Raw genomic sequence first — 14,378 nt, 5'->3', positions numbered from 1 at the left:
ACGACGAAGGAGGAGGCGCAGAATGGCCCGTCGCTGGGCGCCACCTTGGTGAGCACCGGCGCCGTCATCTCGATCGTCTCGTTGTAGGCGTTCTTCCCCTGGATGTACTTCAAAAGCCTGGCCGGACCCGTGTAGTCGTCGTGCATATGTAGAATTGGAGGTGCGCGGTGGTGGTTGTGCCGCCGGACTTGTTGCCGCTCGCGTCGTAGCGGTAGAAGAAGATGGAGCCAGCCAGGAAGAAGGCCGACGCGAGCAAGAGGGACGAGAGTGAAGCCATGGTCACTAGCCTCTTGCTAGATGTGCTTTACTTAGTTAGACGAGCGAGTGTACATGAGTGGGTGTGGCCATGCCTATCGAATGGCGAGATATATATAGACTCCACATAAGGAGTGGTGTGTGAGTGTGTGGTGCTCCTGCCCATCCCATTGTTCATAAACTCGCCATGTACGTAGTTCCATACTCCGAGTAGGAGTGGCGGTGGCGGAGGAGGAGGGGAACGCCGAGTGTGTGGTGGATCCAAAGGCCGAGTGTGTGGCGGATCCAAAGGCCGAGTGTGTGGCGGTGGCGGTGGCGGAGGAGGAGGGGGATAGGGTTAGGGTTAGGGTTTTTGCTTTCTTCATTTCAATTGTTATCCACGATGAATGAAATACAATTGCTTTCTTAATTTTGCGGTGACATTGAGGTATGGAGGACGGCACCTTCGTCCGAGATGAGGAGGGGGAAGAAGCGGTGCAGCAATTGATCTATGAGAGTGCCCGTGGTCCGGAACCCGACGATGGAGATGACAACGATTTCCAAGACTTTCCGAATGATTTCGGCGAGGGACTTGAGTCTGAACAAATTAGAAGAGACAACGAAGTGTCCATCACAAACTCCGGCGAGGTGTATATCTATGTATCAATTAGTCTATATGTTCATCCCTAGATGCATTCATTTATTTGTATTGCACTTATTAACGAATATTTTTTTCTTTTAGCCTTCTGGATCATCGAGCAAGTCTGTTAGATCAAAACGAGGCCCGACGGGGTGCTAAAGGGCGAGGGCAGGTTAGCCCTCACGGCATTCAAGGATAATGGTGAACCAGTGGAGCCCAAGGAGTTTTGCCGCAAATTTACAAGTCAATCCGGAGTTATTGTTAGGGACCATGTACCGATCAGCATTCAAGAGTGGCATAAGCCGAAGAACCCGGAGAGTGGTGCTAGTTATGTCAACGACAAGTTGAAAAAATTTCTTTGGGACACGCTATCGACAAAGTTCAGCCTACCGGAAGACATGACGGAAGGCCGGAAGAATAAAGTCAAGGAATGGACATGGAAGAAGATGGCCATACAATTCCGGACCTTCAAGAAAAATTTATGGGACAAATATAAGAATGAAGATCCGAGTATTCGATGATAATCTAGTGAAGATAAAAGATCAACTGGGCCGCATTTAAGGAGTATAAGCAATCATCTACTTTTGTGTCCCGATCGAAGAAAAATACCGAAAATGCTGCAAAGAAGAAACTTCCGCATCATTTGGGGTCGGGTGGCTACAAGAGTGCCATTCCGAAGTGGACAGCGTTTGAGAATAAACCGATTGATCATGGAATCACTCCACGGACATGGGACCGGCCCGAACGGTCCAAGTTATGGTTGTTCGCTCATGGGGCGGGGTTGGACCCAAAGACAGGGGCTGATCGTTGCGAAGGGAAAATGGAAGGAAAAAATTGAGGCAATTGTACCGAAGCTTGTAGATGCAATTGACAAGGTCGAAAGGGAGAGTACATTCCCGATCGAGAGAATGACGAGCTGACACTCGCTCTGGGGAACCCTGAACATGTTGGACGGGTACGAGCTCGCCCAGGTCTCACCATGAAGGAAGCGTGGCCGGACAGCGCTGACACTTATAGAAGCCGTTCGCGAAAGAAGAAGAAGGACGCCGACATTGTAACGGAGTTGTTAACTAGGGTGGAGGCTCTTGAGAGAAATCAGAGGGCACCTGATCAGCCAGCTGTTTCTACAGGATCCACAAGCCGATGCTGCCCCATCTCAGCGAAGAAGCGGTGTCGGTTCCTCGCATCTTGACGGATGTGGAGGAAGCTACCCCGTGGATTATGTCACGGAGAAGACAGATTGCGAGCTACATATGTTAATCGGGACCGCGTCCGTTAAGGTGGCGGTCGGCTATGTGTACCCAAGTGAAGATGGAGCAATGCACCATCATATGCCCATTCCACCTGGTTGTGTTCGTGTCGGGGTGGATGAAGTTGTTTCGGGTTTTGAAAAAGTGGAGCTTGATATTCCTAGAGGTGAAGATGAGAGGACACCGGCCGATGTCAAGCACGGTTTCGCCCTATGGCCGAAGAAGTACGTCGTCCTTTTGCAAAGGCCACCGACTCCTACACATGAGCAGCAAATGCCATCGACTCCTCCTGGTGGCGATCTCGGTGAGCAGCCAAGTCCACACCTACCCGAGAGGGACCCCGAGCGTGAGTCCACCATCTCGAGATCCTCCGCGTAAGACAGCGTCCGTTAAGCGGAACGGTACGCCGCCTAGGAAGAAAGCTAGAAAGGAGAAACAACTGCCGCCTACCGAGAAGTTACCTTGGGAAAAAACTCCGGAGGAAAACGCGGAGGCCGTTCAGGCCGAGGTGAAGAAATTTTTGCACCGAAAGTGCCGGAGATACCTTTCGAGAAGACACTAGATCGGGAGAAAGTTGTGCGTACCGTTGACAATCTATATGACCCTGTACCATCGCCGCCATCTGACTATGTGCGTTCTATTGAAAGGTCGTATGACAAGATGATCGAGGCGACAAAACCCGTTCAATCGGGTATCAGGGAGATAAAAGGGATACACAGTGTCTACCAGCTCGGACAATAACCCGTTCAATCGGTCGCCCCTCTCAAGGTGTTTGACGGGAAGACCGTTCAAAGTTCTCGACAAGACGCAACTGATTATGCCTTAGCTGAACGAGCATATCAGTTTGTTCAAGGGAAAGATTTGGTCGAGAATCTCAGGAAGGTACCAACAAGTATGCGTAACTTGCATTCGTGGTACCTTAAGGCCTCAAAGGAAGGGATCGAGACTATCATGGTGCGAGTTAGGGAAGAGCACTACTTCCGGGAGTACTCGTGTGAACGTTGACTTTGCCGAACTCTTTCGGTTATACAATCTCCGGGCCCTCGACAAATCAATCATCGGTTGCTATTGTCTCGTAAGTGATTTATTTATTTAATTTGAGAAGTCGTTCATTGTCTCGCAGATTATAATCTTTTGTGAGCTATATTATGCGGATCGAAGATGCTCGAATGCAAAAGGGACGATATCACGGACATTGGGTTCATTGACCCGCACACAATGCATGTTAAAACCATAGAGAATCCCCTCTATAACAAGGATACACCGCGAGACTTTGCTAAGGTGTTTGAAGCGACAACGTGACAAAAAGCTAATACTTTGGCCTTACAACTTCGAGTGAGTCTTACTGTCTTATAACACATTATATTTTGCTCACCGTATGTCAAAATTTTAACTAATGACTTATGTATATGACACTACATATTGAAACGTGCGTAGGTTTCACTTTATTAATTCTTCTCGTCATCAATTTGGAAATTGGAGAAGTTGAAGTCTTGGACTCACTAAGCAAAAAAAAGGATCTATACTTGTCTTGTTTTTTAATGTTCAGAAGGTAATTTTAATTCTTATCGGTTTGTTTCGTTAATTTCCTGCTTTGAACTAATTGATGACTCTTTTATGCATTTTCTTTTGTCGAGCAGCGTATGGCAAACTTTCATCAAGGAAGATACGTCCCGTGAATGGACACCGAAGCTGCGATGGCGTGCGAAAGTAAGTAGTACTACCTAGGTCCTGTTATCACCAGAATTTGACCAAGGTGGAAGTGGGCCGCGATCGAGATGGACGTGAAGAAATATATATAGAAGAAGTATGTGGATCGGCCTTTTATACCAAGTTGGGCTTAATTGCCCGTGTATCTGTAACATATTAGATCGTATCTTAGTTTAGAGATAGAATCTTACTCGTGCACGGTTTGGTGCACGCCCACATTAGAAAGTCCGCTGGACTATAAATATGTACCTAGGGTTTATGGAAAAAACAACAACTCACGTTCAACCCAAAACAAACCAATCTCGGCGCATCGCCAACTCCTTCGTCTCGAGGGTTTCTATCAGGTAAGCGACATGCTGCCTAGATCGCATCTTGCGATCTAGGCAGCACAAGCCCCACGTTGTTCATGCGTTGCTCGTATCGAAGCGCTTTTGATGGCGAGCAACGTAGTTATCATAGATGTGTTAGGGTTAGCATTGTTCTTCGTTTAAGCATGCTTACGTAGTGCAACCCTTGCATATCTAGCCGCCCTCACACCTATCTCAGGTGTGGGGCGGCACCCCGCTTGATCATTATTTAGTAGATCTGATCCGTTACGATTGCTCCTTGTTCTACAAGGATTAGTTTAATATACTGCAATAGTTAGGCCTTACAAAGGGGGAGGATCCGGTGGCACGTAGGGTGGCGTTCGCAAGTCCTAAACAGGATGTTCCGAGGATCAACTTCATGTTGGTTTTTAGGCCTTGTTTAGGATCGGCTTACGAGCACCGTGCGTGGCCGCGAGGCCCAACCTGGAGTAGGATGATCCGATTATGCGGTGAAAACCCTAAATCGTCGTAGATCTCATTAGCTTTATCTTGATCAAGCAGGACCACCAAGTATTCGTGCACCCCGTACGAATCATGGGTGGATCGGCTCTTTGAGCCGATTCACGGGATAACTCTGAGAGCCGATCGAGGCTCGTATTTAATGTTTACATGTATGCCCTGCGAGAAACTAAGCGAGGCATCCCCATCACCTTCCCGACCGGGTATAGGTCGGGTGGCACGCCCTTGCACTTCGCATCGCCGCGTGTGACCAGAAGAGCATTGCGGGCCGTCGCTCGGAGGGGTCTCAGCCAGCCGCAGCTCTAGGCTCTTCCCGGCTCTACGGTGTTGACAAGGCCGCTGCCCGCCGGTGGGTTTTGGCGGTCAACACATTACGGCACGCCCGGTGGGACAATCGTCTACATCAACCACATCGCCATCTACATCCGAGATGGCGGACGGCACGCCGATCACCTACGAGGAGCTGCCGACGAGCTCAAGAAGCAATACAACGAGATCAAGGCCACCCTCGAAGCCGACCTCATCGGCTCTTTTCGGAGAACCCGTTCCCATGGCATCGAGATGGAAGGGATTCTCACCACAAGGTGCACTCGATGGGATAGACCTCTCTGCCCCGTCGGAGGAACGCACCGAGGGACTGCGGCAGGAGATCAACTACTTGGTGGCTCACTCGCTACATCGCCACTCCGAAAACTTGGTCAACGTGTTGGAGCGTGTCGCTCTGCGCGTAATCCGGGAGATCATGAGCCACCGGTACTCGCCGTCGGGACCAGCTCTCGGGACTCATCAAGGAGAGTTGCCATTCCGAGTCCCGTCCACCGCTGCCATATGCGTTGGCAGCACCTGCTGAAGTGCCGACTACACCGGCATTCGTCGTCTACAAGATTGGTGGTGACCCTAGTGACTACCGGTTCTTGAGCGAGGCGCCTCGGGAGATCCCTCAAGGATACGCGTGCACGTATGTGCCGGATTGTGGTAGCTTGGGCACTCACAAACCAGGCCACAACATCGGGGACTCCGGCGAAGACGGGAGGAACGTCGGCAACGAGCTTGAGAAGCGAGACGTGGCTAACTAAGTACGCCACACCGACGAAACTCCCGAGCCCAGCTCCTGCGGTTGGCTCGGAGCTGGAAAAGCAAACATGCTCGGCTAAGTACGCCACCCCGGCGAATCTTCGAGTGCAACTCCTGCGGCCGGCACGGCGGATCGAGATCGGTACCATGCGAGAGACCAGTTCGGCATGGTGCCGAAAAGAAGGGCGATCGGCTATTCCAAGCCGTACCCCGACGATTACGAGATGATCCCGCTGCCACCTAAATATCGGCTCCACGACTTCTCCAAATTCGGTGGATCGGATGGCTCCAGCTCCATCGAGCACGTCGGCCGATATTTGGCTCAACTAGGACCGGCTTCGGTGTCGGATCAGCTACGCGTGAGGCTCTTTTCACGGTCCCTCACGGGATCGGCTTTTGGATGGTACACCTCTTTGCCGGCAAACTCCATCCGAGTCTTGGAAGCAATTGGAAGAACAGTTCCATATGCAATACCATTCGAAGCTTCCGAGTCTAGCATTGCCGATCTAGCACAACTACGTCGAAGCGCGGGGAAACGGTGACGAGTACATCCAGCGCTTCGGGAATCTTAGGAACCGATGTTATTCGGTTCGTATAAGCGAAAAGGAAGCGATCGAGTTGGCGGTAGCGAGGCCTTGCAACACGGCTCAAGGACATGGCCTCCCGAGCAGATTATCCCTCGCCGGCGCATATGGTTCAGAAACTATCGGCATATGAACAGCGCCACCCGGACCTGTACCAAGACAAGTTCAAGCGTGCGGTAGTCATGGTCGATACTGAGAGGAAGATGAAGTGCCTGCGGGAGACCAAGAAGTAGCGATGGCTGAGTGGACTCGGGGAGGAACCCCGTGTCCTGCAAATGGGTAAAGCCACCGGGGCCGCCCGGGGGATTTGATTTTGACGTGACCAAGACTGAACAAATCTTCGACCTCCTGCTCAAGGAGAAACGAGTTGACGATTCCTGAAGGTCTCAAGTTCCCCACGGCGAAAGAGCTAAACGGAAAGCCGTACTTGCAAATTCCACAACTCGCTCTCCCATGCCACCAACGACTGCGGGGTGTGGCGTCGGCACATCCAAGCGGCGATAGAGAAGGGCGGCTAATTTTCAACCAGTAGGCCATGAAGGTCGACACCCAACCCTTCCCCGCCGTTAACATGGTGGAAGTCACCTACCACGAGGGTTGCCGGCCAGGTCCCTCGTTCGGCATCAACATGGTAGGACACGGGAACCACTCGGCAAAGATGGAGATGAGGGCAGCTGCTCTCATAGCAAGGATACGAGAGGAGGCCGCTCCACGCGATCGGCTCCGTCATGATGGCAAGCGCTACGTCACGAGAGGGAGAGGTGAAGAATATAAGATATCAGCGACCCCTCTCCGATCACCTCCTCAACAAATATGTGAGTCGGTATGACCAACGCCGGCGGACCAACTATGATGATGAAGGAGATCGTCTGGCTAGAGAAGCCAGAAGACATCGTCGGCGGGATCGCGATGAGGAGGAGCACGAGCGCTGTGCCACGGAAACATCAAGGGAGCAAGATGACAACGCCAGACATCGGGACTGCCCCTTCTTCAGACACTGCTGGGATTCAGGAATGAGCCGATTGCCCACAATCGGCAATTGCCCGAGAATGCAACAAGAAGAAGAAGGAGGCAGCCAACGTGTCCGTGTTCGAGCGCCTAGGGCCTCTCCCGCCACAAAGCAAACGCGGCGAGTCACCTCGTTGGGCAGATCTTGAGGATTCGGAAGACGAGGGAGAAGTAGAAGAAGACAGGTACCACCGGCCAAGGTGGTGCCACGGCGGACTCAGCCGTTCCCAAAAGCGCGGGGTTCAGCGATTGCGCGGCCCGGAGGAAGCCGAAAGGTTATACCTGCATACGCTAAGGAAGGCACGACCTGATCTGGCTGCAAGGTTCAGCGAACCCTGGATGAAGAGGGTCGTCCACGAAAAATGGAGTGGCGCCCCAAACAGAGGAAAGCCGATGATGAGACATCGGCTGGCACAAACATGGTACTCGTCTTGCCGACAGAGCTTAGTGCTCCACGACTCTACGGTGCACTCAAGGTGGACGACAGCAAGCGCATCAAGTCAGAGGTTGGGTTGGTTTTATCCAGCCTAACCGAATAGCAAGATCAAACCAATGAGCAAATCGGGCAAGGCTGATCCTTGTGATCGGCCCCAAAAATTTATGAAGGGAACTTACAAAACCTTCACCGAGCAAGCAACGTGGAGGCCGATTCCAGCAATCGGCCAAAATTATCCTCACCCACCATTACGCTCGGGTTCAACATGTTATCCAACAGAGCCGATACCATCAATTCTCTTGACAGAATCGGCTCGGGGGGCACCCAGGTAGATAAAATACGAGGATATGCAACGGAAGCATCTCATCTTTTGGTGATGGGTATTGGAGTATGGGGGCCGATGCACAGGTCGGCCGTAAAAAAATAAAAATTCGAAAATTTTCAAGCACAGCCGATGCAGCGGACATCGACTTAAGAGGAGTAATTGTTACGATCAGAGCATAGTCCAAGGACTTAGATCCTCTCTTCAAGAACAATGCCAGGGGCAGCCCGGACGTGCGGATCAGGTCAAGGATGGAGCGCATCAGGTCCACCAGAGAGGAAGAAGCCGATCTGGCCGGCAAGAACTGAAGAAAGCTCGGGGGGCAGCTCACCTTGAAGGCTTTCCGCTTAGAGAAGCCGATTTGTGTTCAAATCGGCTGGCTCTGCATAAGGAACTTCCCCACACACGATCAAGCCCAGGTCTATGCAGCTCATTTGCGTATCCTTGTCTCTGTTTTGCCTTGGCTGAGACTCGGGGGGCAACAGGCCTGGTAGATGCTCTATTGAGGAACCGATTGGGGTACCATCGGCTGATCTCTGTTACAACCTTCTTCACAAAACGATGAGCGCTCGCTAAGGAGGATCTCTGAAACTGGTGGGAGAATTAAGGGCTCTCTTGGAAGTCCCACAGTATCTACTGGAAAGAGAATCATCAGTTGAAGGATGGAAGGGTGAATGTCAAAGGACCGATGCGTTGCTATCGGCTCATTGCGCATTGGCAAAGGGGACGAATCGGCAGGGTCAGCATAAGAGAGGATCGGCTAAATTAAGCTCAAAAGGAAATCAGCAAAATCGAATTGGGGAAAAAGTTCTTCATTAATAGGCGGGATTTCTTACATCAAAGAGCTGATTGCTCCCAGAAGGAAATACTAGGGGATACATTGCCCCATCTACTACTACTGACCCTATGCTAGAGGTCCTATCTACGGGCCGTCACTGCCCTCATCGTCATCCTCAGAGCTCTCATCGGCACTGCTGCCGATGGGCTCCTCGTCGCTACTCCCGTAGCCCTCCACGGGGGCTTCATCCCCGTCTTTGTCGTCGCTGCTGTCGTCGTCCCACCACATGCGGAGGCGCTTCGCTGGCGGGTAGCCCTCGAGGGAGTCGTCGTCGTCGTCGTCCTCCTCCTCCTCTTCCTCCTCCCCCACCCCCTCGGAGGAGGTGAAGTCGTCCCGGGAGAAGCGATCGTCATCGCTCTCCTCCTCCGATTCCCCGTCGGCGAGGAAACGGAGGTCGCTCTCCCCGTCCGTCGAGGACTGGTCGTCCTCGGACCAGATGGAGAAGTCATGGTCTGACTCCTCCCCGGCCGCAATGGCGCGACGGGTGTTGGCCGCGTGGACCGCCGCCGGGTTGTGCTCCGGCGTCGGCTCACGGGACATGGAGGACTGGCTGGAAGGATCCGATGGGGCAGAGGAGGAAGAAGACATGATGGCGCAGGAGGACTTTTGGACTGCTAATGCGAGGGAGATGCAGAGCAGAACTGTTCATAGCGGTTAAATAAAAGGGGCTACGGTGAAAAAATTCAATGCCACAGCAGTTTTTGAGGAGGCAGTACCCAAAGACAACGGTCAAATCGCGCGGAGCAGTCGAGAGGACAGGGCATCATGACGAAAAATGCTGCAATGGTTCTGCTCTGCCATGACATGACCCGACGAAAGAAAAACGTAATGATTTTGGAAATATCATTTCCAAAACCCAGGGGGGCATGTGTTATCACCAGAATTTGACCAAGGTGGAAGTGGGCCGCGATCGAGATGGACGTGAAGAAATATATATAGAAGAAGTATGTGGATCGGCCTTTTATACCAAGTTGGGCTTAATTGCCCGTGTATCTGTAACATATTAGATCGTATCTTAGTTTAGAGATAGAATCTTACTCGTGCACGGTTTGGTGCACGCCCACATTAGAAAGTCCGCTGGACTATAAATATGTACCTAGGGTTTATGGAAAAAACAACAACTCACGTTCAACCCAAAACAAACCAATCTCGGCGCATCGCCAACTCCTTCGTCTCGAGGGTTTCTATCGGAGTAAGCGACATGCTGCCTAGATCGCATCTTGCGATCTAGGCAGCACAAGCTCACGTTGTTCATGCGTTGCTCGTCTTGAAGCGCTTTTGATGGCGAGCAACGTAGTTATCATAGATGTGTTAGGGTTAGCATTGTTCTTCGTTTAAGCATGCTTACGTAGTGCAACCCTTGCATATCTAGCCGCCCTCACACCTATCTCGGGTGTGGGGGCGGCACCCGCTTGATCATTATTTAGTAGATCTGATCCGTTACGATTGCTCCTTGTTCTACAAGGATTAGTTTAATATCTGCAATAGTTAGGCCTTACAAAGGGGGAGGATCCGGTGGCACGTAGGGTGGCGTTCGCAAGTCCTAAACAGGATGTTCCGAGGATCAACTTCATGTTGGTTTTTAGGCCTTGTTTAGGATCGGCTTACGAGCACCGTGCGTGGCCGCGAGGCCCAACCTGGAGTAGGATGATCCGATTATGCGGTGAAAACCCTAAATCGTCGTAGATCTCATTAGCTTTATCTTGATCAAGCAGGACCACCAAGTATTCGTGCACCCCGTACGAATCATGGGTGGATTGGCTCTTTGAGCCGATTCACGGGATAACCTGAGAGCCGATCGAGGCTCGTATTTAATGTTTACATGTATGCCCTGCAGGAAACTAAGCGAGGCATCCCCATCACCTTCCTGACCAGGTATAGGTCAGGTGGCACGCCCTTGCACTTCGCATCGCCGCGTGTGACCAGAAGAGCATTGCGGGCCGTCGCTCGGAGGGGTCTCGGCCAGCCGCAGCTCTAGGCTCTTCCCGGCTCTACGGTGTTGACAAGGCCGCTGCCCGCCGGTGGGTTTTGGCAGTCAACGGGTCCACACACCTTTTAATTATCATACTTGACTATTGTTTGATTGAATTATATTCTTGTAAAGAAATGCCCGCAACAACCTCCGGGAACCGATCTCCGTGGATTCTTCGTTTGCGAGTACATCCGCGAGTATTATCAACGAGAGAACGAATAATGAAAGAAATAAAGAGGTACAAAAACAATCTTCACAAATTTGTTTTGTTATCATAAGTTGTGCTGAGTTTCAGTAATAGTTGTTTCATGTATTCATTTGTATCTTATTCTTTTATAGTTGGCAAGAAAGCGGAACAAGCTCTCAATCGATGACCGCTTCATAGCAATAGGCGAGGAATTGGCGGGATTTTTCCTTCGGGACGTCATACCACCACTCGCGAGTTCCACTATGAATGAAGATGTACATGTTACATATATAGTTGACTCGAAGAGTACCACTATGCTACATGTAATAGACATATATAGAGTACGCCTCGGAGAGTACCACTATGCATGAAGATCGATCTTCATGCATAGTGCCTACTTAATTTGCGATCTTATGCAATAACATGTGTGTTATATTATATGCACCAACTTGCTATGCATCATCTTGATCTTCATGTACTACCTAAACCCAAACGCGCTTCTGGTGCATCGACGCGATATGAAACAAACCGATATCCCTAAACCCCTCCAAAAACCCTAAAAAACCAATTCTCTGCCGCGGCAGAGATTTGGGCAAATTCCCTGCCGCGGGGGGAACCTTTGGTACCGGTTCGTATTACCAACCGGTACCAAAGATCCTTAGCCCTGAGCTCTCCTGGTGGCCCACGTGGAGGCCCCTTTTATACCGGTTCGTAAGCAACCGGTACGAAAGGGTGGGGGGCTTTAGTGCCGGATAATTAATACCGGTTGCTCAACCGGTACTAAAGCCCCTCTGGAACCGGTACTGATGAGAGATTTTCTACTAGTGGAATGACCATGCTCCCTCAATCATCAGCCTGCTTCCAGACGAAGATGTAGCCGCCTGTTCCAGGCTTGCCAAGCTTGCCTCCTTACGTGTCTCGTTCTTCAGCCAACTAGGTTGAAAATGCCGACCCATTTGTTCGTGGTGAAGAAACGGTCAAGAAAGCAGACACGATGTGTCCGTGCAACCGCATTAAAACTCAAAACGATGGTCCGGACGTCCGGCCTCGTGTCTGTGCACGTTAGAATAGAGGAAATTTTCAGAAGGATCTGGTGTCGCCAAACCACCTGTTGTTTGAAGCCTGTGAAGCTCGTTTTGGGGTCTTCTCTTTCCGATTGCCAGCACTTGTTCTGTCGGATGTTTACAAGCGGAATGTTTTGCAGAGCAGCGGGTACTCGGATCGGTTGGCAAGACAGAACTGCATCTACCGGCCCGGCGGACTGATATTTTATTCTTTATTTGCACTACGCTATGCGCGCTTGGTTAGCTTTGTGAGTTGTGATAATCAATCAACAATTGTTGGCAAGGAAGAAAAATCAAATCAATTGTTTCACTCTGAAGGCAGGCCGAGGGCGATTTCGTGCAATGCCAGCAGACACACGTTCCGACTAGACACACGCAGACAAAGGGAAACCAGTTAATGACGTTACCTAGGGCATGAATGAGACCAGAGACTTTGGAACGAAAAGCAAACTCGCTGACTCTGACCGACGAACGAAGGGGTAAACGACGGAAGAAATGGAAAAGATATTGACTTTTCTTTAACTTGTTGTGGGCATGTACGTGTGTTCCTACATGCACGACTCTGAAAGATATTGAATTTTCTTAGACGATTGAGATTCAGAAGATGTTGACTTGAATGCAGAAAAACCAACTTGGAGAATAGCAATTCGGAAAGAGCCAATTAACTAGAGTAAGCTACGGATGACAGAAGGACATCGATGCTTTTTTTTTTTTAGATTAGACATCGATGTTTTTATCCATACTCTGAATGCACTATAATATGCTGCATCGTACAACATACAGCACCTCTTCGAGTAAAGTGGGCGTTTGCTTAAACTCATTAAGGGCTGAGCCCGCTCAACTAGGCTAGCCAGTGCGCGCTCTGCTTCTTTCAGTCATATTAGTACACGCATGCATGAAATATGTTGTATTTTTCGACAGATTATTATTGCTTTTCCACTGCATGTCTTTAATAAACCAGCAGCTGAACCGGACGAATGAACCGATGATCTCACCGGTTCGGTGACCGGTCTGATTTTCTAACCTATTGTTGTACTGGAACAAGCCTCAAGAGGCTGCCGGTCTGTCACTGTGAATCCCGCGGCACTTGTTACAGTTGAGAAACGGATCAGTACTTAAGACCGGTCAAGGCACACATTGACGCGGACATCATGACTGAGAAACTATTGTTGCTCAAAAGTGTTGTGATGCAAGAAAAGTGGTTGCTGAGATCGAGATATGGTTGGTAGGCACCTACTTGTTAAGGATTAGATTATGTACTTTTCCCGAAATGGGAGCTTATACACCGATCTATACATCCAAATGATTCACACAACCTTATTTTTATTGCGTAGTTCTAAGATTATCAAAGCTTGCATCTCAAGGTTCGCTATACATAAAAACCCTAAGCATCTTAAATGTGTTTAGAATGCAGTCAATCACCATAGCTGAATATACATCAACCACCATAATTCGATTGTTCCCAATATCTATAGATCCTCGTTGCTCCACAAGAAAGAGGCAAGACCACATGTGTATCGAACAAGCAGCCTGTGTATAACCTACAATACTTTTTGAATTGCCGGTTCTGTTAAACACCTCAGCATTGCAAAAATTCCAAATTGCCCAAACTCCGACACAAATCTGAGCTTTTATTTTCATGTCAATCCCATTTAACCAATTACAAAGTAAATCAGTTACGTTAGCTAGAGGCAGGAAATTATACGTAAAATGAATCAGTATCCAAACTGTATGAGAGAAAGGACAAGTAATGAATAAATGGTCAAGTTTTTCCTCTGAATCGCAAAATACACATTTTGTACAACCATTTGAACCCCTCTATTTAAGGTTATGTTTGGTTAAGGTCACCTTCTTATAAACAAACCACATATAATCTTAATATTCAGCGATATCTTAATTCTTCACAAGTATTTTTTTTAAGGAAAGACGTATGCTCATTCAGATAATCAACACACATAGATTTGACTGTAAAAGACATATCATAGATAGGCGCCTTTATAATATATATGTTGATTATTAAGATTTACCCCAATCAGTCTTCGTACCAAACTAATCTAGGAGAGTCTCATTTGTCTCATATCAAGGCCCGAGTGCTCAAAGGCATTTGTAATAGTGCATCAACAACTATAACATATTTGTTAGTTCTGACTATATTGTATAAGGTTGGGCACTGTGTGGCTAACGAGGTATCACCCAAGCATGTGTCCTCTCAGAAACGAGTTGGCATGCCAA

The sequence above is a fragment of the Lolium rigidum genome, chromosome 6 (genome assembly GCF_022539505.1).
Source record: "Lolium rigidum isolate FL_2022 chromosome 6, APGP_CSIRO_Lrig_0.1, whole genome shotgun sequence".
Taxonomy (NCBI): domain Eukaryota; kingdom Viridiplantae; phylum Streptophyta; class Magnoliopsida; order Poales; family Poaceae; genus Lolium; species Lolium rigidum.
Note: the sequence above shows the minus strand (reverse complement) of the source record.